We start from the raw sequence: 9,366 nt of genomic DNA, 5'->3' as shown, positions 1-9,366 counted from the left end.
GACCGGCCAGAATGTCCTCACTTTGTAAAAATGTCCTCACTTTGATAGTTAAATGCAGAAAATGGTACTCACCATGTAGCAAGTACAAGAACACACACACACACAGTAAAAAATGAAAAGAGCTGTAAGAAAAAACCCCAGCAATATTCTAGCATTAAAGATTAAAAATGTTGTCACAACATTAAAAATGTTGTAAAATAATAGTTGCAACAACTGTTTTTAATGTTTAATGAATGATTTTTCGATGTTTAAACACAATTAAATCAAGAATTCTGATGATAGATAGACAGATAGACAGATAGACAGATAGATAGATAGATAGAGAGATAGATAGATAGATTTAATTATGCCTAAATTTGGAAATATTTTGAGATTATTATTAGGGCTTAGTTCATAAGTTATATCTATTAAATAAAACACATATATTTATGAAAATAAGTCAAAATTGCAGGTTCTTTTAGCAGCATTTCAAAGGTTAAAAAAGTCCATCCATCCATCCATCCATCCATTCTCTATACACCGCTTTATCCTCATTAGGGTCGCGGGGGGTGCTGGAGCCTATCCCAGCTGACTCGGGCGAAGGCAGGGGACACCCTGGACAGGTCACCAGTCTGTTGCAGGGCTACATATACAGACAAACAATCACACTCACATTCACACCTACAGGCAATTTAGAATAGTCAATTAACCTCAGCATATTTTTGGACTGTGGGAGGAAGCCGGAGAACCCAGAGAAAACCCACACATGCACATGGAGAACATGCAAACTCCATGCAGAAAGATCCTGTCACTGTGCAGCCGGTTTAAAAAGTCATATTTTCTTTTTAAAAACAGAAATTTTATGGCTTTTACAGTTACAGGTTGTTGCATTACAAACGTAAATTTATGTTTTTCTGTAACTATTGCATATTTTTTAGGTATTTTGGAACATACATGAAAAATCTGTACAAAAGAAATCGCAAGAAATGTCAAACCCTTTTGACATCATGGACATTCATCTCCAGACTGTGTAATCCATGTGCTAATTTAGTTCCATGATGACTGAACAATTACATCAAATTAGTTTATATGGCCGCCCATTAAAAAAAGGTATCATAAAGAGGTTGTTACTGCAGGAGCATGTTTTTAGTCAAAGAGCAGTGATTTCCAGCCACACCTGTCAACATCCAACCTGTTTACAGCTTCTGCTTGGAGTTTCCAGCAGTAAGAAAGCAGCAAACCCTGCAGGCCTTGTGGAAAGAGATGGTAATTCCATACTGTAGATACCTCATGAGACCTGGCACGGCTTTAGTCATCTGCCTGGATCCAGCAGAGAGCGGTAGAACATAAAAACACTTGGAATAGAGAGGGAGTCGCCATGGCAACCCCCAACCAACATAATCATCTCGTATCATTCCTCCTTCCTCCTGTTTCCTTTATCCGCTTTGTCTCTCTATCCCATTCCTTTCCTTGAAGTTTCTTTCTTTCTTTCTTTCTTTCTTTCACTTCTCATCTCTGTTTCGCTCCTCTCCGACACTCTCTCACTTCCACTCCCCCTCTTTTAGCCACCCAGATGAGTAGACAAGGTGCTTTCCAATTTCCATGCTTCAGTGTTCTTTTCTGGGACTGTTCCAATCATGTGGGAGAGCCCTTTCCCAACTACTTTTTTCCAGCACAGGTGCGTGCTGCGGTGGTTTCAGTAAGCTGTCTGCAAATGACATTGGTTCCCCTCTGCTGGTCACATCCTGTGTCCCGGATATGATACGGCCATGAGTCTCCGTGCTCCTCATGGAAACACTTCTGGCTTTGGGTTGTATGATGTTCAGTTGTGGGAAGGATGATGTTGAAAGCTTTTTACAGAAAGACTGAGTGTCCAGCATGGTAATTCCCATACGTTTACATGACAGAATTAGATTTGGTCAGAAATAGCCTCTGAAATATTCCAGAAAGTCTACTAGAAGGTTTTCTCAGCGTCTCCCTTGACAGTGTTCAGAAGCTGATCCCAGTTTATGACAGATGCTGTCTGTGGAAGACTGTATACTCATGTTGGAGGGTCAGGATTGTGTCTGTAGTTTGTTTCAGTTTAATGATCTTGGGGAAAGGAATTCAGGAAGGTGTTTAACAATAATAACTACTGAGTATAAGAAGTGTAGAGCAGTAACGCAACACTATGGAAAACAAGCTTATTTGTTTTCTTTGTAAGTCAGATGAGAAGGTCAATTATGGAGGTTTGTTCAGCCTAAACTCTAAAGCTCACAAATTACAGCTCACATTAAATCTTTAATCTGTAAATAAAAACAAATGTAAAAACGACCAAGTTTTTGTTTAGTAGGGAATCATGTGATGGACTATAAACATAAATAGATATAGATATTAATGTGCACTACCGTTTAAAGGTTTGAGGTCACTTAGAAATGTTTTTATTTTTGATAGAAAAGCTTCAGTGAAGATAACATTAAATTAATCAGAAATACAGCCTAAAAATTGTTCATTGTCTTTCAATGAAGATAAACATTGTTAATGTGGTAAATGAGTATTCTAGCTGGAAACGGTTGATTTTTAATGGAATATCTCCATAGGGGTACAGAGGAACATTTCCAGCAACCATCACTCCTGTGTTCTAATGCTACATTGTGTTAGCTAATGGTGTTGAAAGGCTCATTGATGATTAGAAAACCATCCATCCATTCTCTATACACCGCTTTATCCTCATTAGGGTCGCGGGGGTGCTGGAGCCTATCCCAGCTGATTCTGGCGAAGGCAGGGGACACCCTGGACAGGTCGCCAGTCTGTTGCAGGGCTACATATACAGACAAACAATCACACTCACAATCACACCTACAGGCAATTTAGAGTGATCAATTAACCTCAGCATATTTTTGGACTGTGGGAGGAAGCCGGAGTACCCGGAGAAAACCCACACATGCACAGGGAGAACATGCAAACTCCATGCAGTAAGATCCCGGGCTCAGGCATGGACTCTAACCAGGGATCTTCTTGCTGCAAGGCGAAAGTGCTAACTACTACATCACTGTGCAGCCTGATTAGAAAACCCTTGTGAAATTATGTTAGCACAAGAGTAAAAATTAGTTTTCATGGAAAACATGAAATTATCTGGGTGAGCCTAAACTTTGAATGGTAATACAGATCTCGATAAAGATACAGATAGACACTACTCCCACACAAGAAATAGTCATTGTTAAGTCCATAAAACCACAACGTGCAGTTTATACGATTCAGCTGTCCAGACTAATGAACAGTTATTTTGATAAGAATTCCAATTATATTTTCTATTTTCAATCTTCAAACTAAATCAACCAGATTGGCTTTAATGATGTCTAACAACATTTTTGAACATTTACTTTGTTTAAAGCAGCAAGGCCAAGATGAAGATCTATATTATCACACTCATAGTGGTGGAAAACAACTAGGTACATTTACTTCAATATTGTATTTCAGTGCGATTCTGAGGTGTTTGTATTTTACTTGACTAGCTCCATTTGATGCTACTTTATGCTTCCACTCCACTGCATTTCAGAGAGAACTATTCTACTTTCCATTCCACCATGTTTATCTGACGGCTTTGCTTACTTTAAAAATGAATTTCGCACCAGTGGGAGCACAACAAGATTTGAAAATATAACACATTGTTACAGATAAGACCAGTGGTTTCCGACCTTTTTGACTCCTGATGTCTTACAAAAAGCTGAGTGTGGTTGGGTCACATTTCAGTCGTCTAAGAGTTGCTCGCTGCTCAACCAAACAGATTTTTCCCTCTGGGGTTTCGTTTCACTAAACGTTCAAATGATCCAACATTTCACTATATTTTTTTAAATACTTCAAAAACTAAAGAGTTTTTCCTTCTTGCTTCTCCCATTAGTCATCTGATGAGCCCTGAGATTTATCTCCTGTCTCTGTGTATAAAACTAGATATAAAGTAGTTCTAACTAGCTCCATCTGCAACAGAAGAATGCTGCTGACACACTGATGCTTCATTCTATTAATGGAACAATGTCATAGAGAACAATATATCAGTCAGAGGGACTAAAATCGTACTTTTGTTACATTTTACAGATAACACTTATGTACTTTACCTGAATGTGACTTTTACTTGTAATTTTTCCCTTGCTGTATTGAGTCAAGAAGTAATCTGAATCCTTCTTCCACCACTGCAGAAGCGTGATGGAAGAGTCTGTACCTGACCACCATGAGAAAAAAAATCATTTCATTCAGAGCACTTCTTCATTCAGGTTCATTCGCACACCATACACGCCTCATGGAAAAGCTCTGAGTTATTGCTCACTCTGTGAACTTAAAGGCCTGCAACGATATGTAACTGTGGCATAAACTGTTTTTAAATCCACACATTCAGCTCCTCTCTGTTATTCAGTGTCTCTCAGTTCTCACTTTTCACCCCATTTACCACCTGATGACTCTTACACTTTCAGCCGCTAACTTCAGGCAATTAAGAAAATAAACAGAACGTCCTCGGGTCCCCAGAGTCCATTCATCTTCCTTTTTTCCTATTACACCATGCTATAGCTGGCCTGGCAAAGTTCCTAGCTATCAACAATGGGTAACCAGTAGACACCCACAACTATGTGGCCTCCACTTCAGCGGGCGAAATGTAAAATATGTCAGTGGTAATTTGGTCATATTTACCACAGCTATATGACATGTTGAGATTAAATAGTGATGTGTGGTTGTTGGCTTGCCATGGTAACAATAGAGCCCCTCTGGGAGAGTCTGACCCCTGTGTAGATGTTATTTATCATGTGCAAAAGTCAAGGAAAATAAGCTCATATGTTATTTTTCACCTCCAATTAACTATAGAGGCATTTGTGTTTTCAAGTGAGTGAGCAGCAGCTGGAATGTAAGAGAGCGTTAGAACCACGGGTCATGAGTGGCGTCAAGGCCATTTTTTGATATAGCAGCTCAAATGAACTTCAGTGGGTGAGAGAATTTGTTCTGCCGACACCATCATGTCAGCAGAGAGGACTAAACCAAAGCAGGGATATGATGAGAGCAGTCATAGCAGTCAAAAAACACATTTGATGTGAAAAGAAAAAGCTCTCAGTGTGTACTTGGAGTGGCGACACCAGTGAACTTTTGTAGGGAAATAGTTATTTGTTTTCTTTCCTTTTTTTAAGTATTTTTTTGGACTTGTGTTGGCTTTATTTGATAGGTTAGTTGATTGGCATACAGGAAAGTAGTGAGAACAATGAAGGAAGACCTGCAGCAAAGGGCCGTGAGCTGGAATTGAATCCAGGCCGCTGCTTCCCTGTTTGATAAGAATATTGATATCGACTACAGACACCACTTAAAAGCACAGCTTAAAAAAAAACAAACAAACAAACAAAAAACCGAACTTGATCTGTATTTAAATTTAAATGTAAATCTTTCACATCTTAAACAGGTAATATTTGTGTATCGATGATTGAAAGTTTACGATTTTTATTACGTGATTTTACATTATACATGTCAATTCAGTCTCTTTTTGTATTTTTATTGATCTCTCAGTGTATTTCAAAAAAATATTGGAAAAAAATTGTAAAACAGAAAAAAGAAATTGCCATCTTAAGACAGGCTGGATGCTTTCTTCTGTTTACAGTATTTATGTTAGTTAAGCTAAGTGACTGCTGGCTAGCTTCATATTTGGCACACTGGTACTGATATTAAAGTCTCAGAAAGGAAGCCAATATGAGTATTTATTGAAATGTTGACCAGCTCTTTTAATCTTTTGGCTAACGGGAGAAAACTAGTCTTTCCTGAGGCTCAGCCACATGGAAACATACAGTGCGGCTGTTTTTCTCATGTGCATACCTGCTAAGGGCAAGGTCAGAAACTTGGCTCTTGGTCTCATCTCATGATTCAAAAAGAATCCAGGTGTCTGCTGACTGCTGACCCGTAAATTTGTTGCTTGTTATTTTCCTACTTTGCTCTCTCCGAGTGAGCCCAAGGCCCAAAGGTAAGACGTTTCTACAAGCCCTTCAAAGAGAAAGTGTGTTTGAGCTTTTACAGCCAGAGGTCAAAGATCATCTCTCGTCGGTCTTCAGGTCAATGCATCATCATCGATCTCAGCGAGGGAGTCTCTTACAAGTATATTGCCTCTCCTTTGAATGGATGCACTCCCTGTGGACAGAATAATCCTGTGTGAGTGTGTGCGCAACGCTGGAATTTCAGTGGTTGTCTGGGGAACTACAGGACAATCTCCTCATACCGGCGGCCTCAAAAGAACTGACACACACATATATCTGCACACAGAGCACTTCATAAACGCCTCAGCCTGTAACTTACTGTATATATAGAACTTCAGACTGTGCCTGTGCATGGTAGGATCATTTGCACCCACTTTTAGTATGTAGCTACAAATACAAGAAGCCCTGGTTTCATGAAAGAGCTCTGACAGTCTGGAATAGTGTTATATACGCTACCATAGCGGCTCTCTGGGCGACACCTCTGTCTGTTTCCATGCTGTAACCTCTTCCTTTCCTCTTCCCACTCTTCCTGTTGTCCAGATGAAAGGAAAAAAAGGGGGATGATGAAAGAGAAATATGGTCAATATGAAGGCTGTCTCCATTTGGTTTCATGAAATCATAACTATATTATAAAAGCAGAAGACTTTCCAGAGAGCTGTCAATTTCCCGAGCCAGCAGGTACTCGCTGCTCTGGGAACTGACACACACAAACACGCTCCGCCGTGGGAATAGATGCATGATTTATATGCACTGTCGCCATTACGCAAGGCTACAGCCCCCACGAGAGGCATGATCTATCCAGTGTAATAAATTGGATTAATTATATTTGCCTGAAATGTTCTCACATTAAAGCAGCATTTCCAGCGATGATGGGGAGGCAACTCTGACTCATATCTGACCATCGGTGTTGAAAACCAACAGTCCATCTGTCACCTGAACCAGCAGCGATGTGACACCTGAGCTGTGGTGCCCATATTTTACAGCCAAAGCAAAATGTTAATGTTCATGCTCTTCATCCAGAATCAGTCTTCATAATATTTCATCCTTTCATGGATGTCTTAATAGATTTACACCATGAGGTATTGCAAGAGCAGCTAGTTTGTTCTAGAAATACAGCATTAGGTGTGAAAAGAAACTCACACTGCCTGCCAAGGCGGTGCAGTCGGACGGAACTTATTGGGCCATTTATATTTTAACCAATTTGGCTTTTCCTTGTGGTGGAGCACAAACTCTCCTCTAAATGTCTCTTAAATTATACCCCAATTAAATTCTTCTGGATGACTTCATTGGCTTTCATTTCACATATTTCACGTTTAGAATTTTAGCTTCTTATTCATTATTTTGAATTTGGTGTTAGCTGAGTAAGATCCAACTGTCTATAAAAGGTTGTATACAATAACCTGTATTGTAAATGGGGTTGTAGCTATTTGGTTTAAATTTTAACAGTCCTGACTATACGATTTTTGCATTTATTAACAGTAAGTATTTAGATTTCCATGACAAACTCAGATTAATTGTTTGCCGTGACAGCACCATGTGAATAAACAACACCAACAGTCACATTAAGAGCACCAGTTTCATGTGCCACTAAAACAACCCTGACCTATCAAGTCATGAACACAAGGGTTTCCTGTAATATATGGAACAGTGACAATAGTTGCAGAACTTTTGGGTTCTTTAGGTTGCAGGTTCGGGTCTCCATGGATCAGAGTTGTTCCTACAGGGATGCTTGATCAGAATGGGGCTTATTGCATTTGGAGGCCATGTCAACAACTTGGGTTTGTTGTCATGTTCACTAAGCCTTGAACATCCAAACAGATTCTAAGACTCAAGGTTTCCCAGCAAAACACTGCATTGTAGCGAGATGAATTTGTAATGTTGTGAGTAATCAGTGTATGTTATTGTGTTTTTCATAATTACTCTGCCAAGGAATGCACCGGAGTTATGTGATGATCGGCGTACGTTTTTCCATCTGTTTGTCTGTTCCCAAGATTACTCAAAAACGGATCAAAGGATTTGAATGAAATTTTCAGAGAAAGTAAAAAATGGCCTCAGAGAGCACAGTACTCTGCCAAGACAGCTCGCTCGCCCAGATGGCATTATCAGAAATGCCGCATTTCTTTATTATTTATTGATGATCAGAAATCACGGCAACATAGAATGTGGCCATTTAATATAAATGTACCTACAAACAAAATTATCTTGGGCTGATCAGAGGCGTGTGCTATGCATGTGTACGGATAATGACTCACGTGATCTAAATATGTAGTGGGAAATATGTAGTGACTCGTAAACATCCCCACAATTTAATCAACTGTTCCTTGTATCATTTCTGATGGATAAGTCCCGATAAGTCAGCAGCAGTCAATCTGTAGTAGGATCACAATCATGTGATTGTCAGCAGGCAGCTGATGTAGTGTTCATTTGTTGTCATAGTTCCAGTGACGCCGTGCCGCTATCCCGCAATAACACGGAAACCCTTAACAAATCCATGGATCCAGACTACAAGCCGAAGAATTGCCACACTTATCTAATAAGGTGGTCTTGATGTCATTCCTGATTCCCTGAAAGTTTTATCCAAATTCGTTAGTCCATTTTTAAATAATGTTGCACACAGACGCAATAACAGACAGACAAACGTACGTTGATTGCCACTGACACAGAAAAGCACAAACTGGTGCATAAAAGTTATCAGAATTCAGAAAAAGAAGTGTTTAATGCTTAAAATTTCCAGGAGAGGAAGCTCAGATTCCCTGATTTCTAACTTTTTAATTCCATTCTTGAGCAACTAAATGAATTAGAGTCATTCATTCACACACACACACACACACACACACACACACACACACACAGACACACACACACGTGTGTGTGTGTCTTGCTATCATTGTGGGGACATACCATTGACTCCCATTCATATCTAACCCCTACCCTAACCCTAAACAAACCCTAACCCTAACCAAAACAATGGCTAACCCTAAAGAAACGTTTTTGCACTTTTACTTTTTTCAGTAACAACAACATGGCCAAGAAAACACTGTTTAAACTTGTGGGGACCAAAATTAGGTCCCCACAAGTGACATAGTTTTCGGTTTTCCTACAGTTGTGGGGACATTTGGTCCCCACAATATAGCAAAAACATGGGCATGAGCGCACACACACACACACACACACATACTACAGCAGGAATAATGTACCACGTTTTGCTTTAGCTCAGTGAGATTTATTTATGCACTCTCTCACCTGAAGTTGTACCAAACAGGCTTTCATAAGTCTTCAAAGAGTGGCACTTGTTTGAACCTGTCTGAGTTGCAAAGCGCTTGCGGGCTGCCACAGATCTACACATCACCACTCTTGCATCTCCTCGGTCCATCTGCACTGATCTCCATCCAGCAGCGTCCCATCCACA

General features: G+C 39.8%; 1 long non-coding RNA gene across 1 annotated transcript; it reads right to left on the bottom strand.

The window, feature by feature from the left end:
* Positions 1–5,082: 5,082 nt before the first annotated feature.
* LOC110954419 (uncharacterized) lies at positions 5,083–9,323 on the bottom strand. The gene is made up of 3 exons (XR_002595923.2): positions 9,201–9,323; positions 6,414–6,486; positions 5,083–6,111 (listed from the first exon to the last, which is right to left on the bottom strand). It is a non-coding gene; the product is annotated as an uncharacterized LOC110954419 (long non-coding RNA).
* Between the last annotated feature and the right edge of the window lie 43 nt (positions 9,324–9,366).

Source organism: Acanthochromis polyacanthus, chromosome 20 (assembly GCF_021347895.1).
Source record: "Acanthochromis polyacanthus isolate Apoly-LR-REF ecotype Palm Island chromosome 20, KAUST_Apoly_ChrSc, whole genome shotgun sequence".
Taxonomy (NCBI): Eukaryota; Metazoa; Chordata; class Actinopteri; family Pomacentridae; genus Acanthochromis; species Acanthochromis polyacanthus.
Note: the sequence above shows the minus strand (reverse complement) of the source record. Positions and strands in the feature narration are given on the sequence as shown.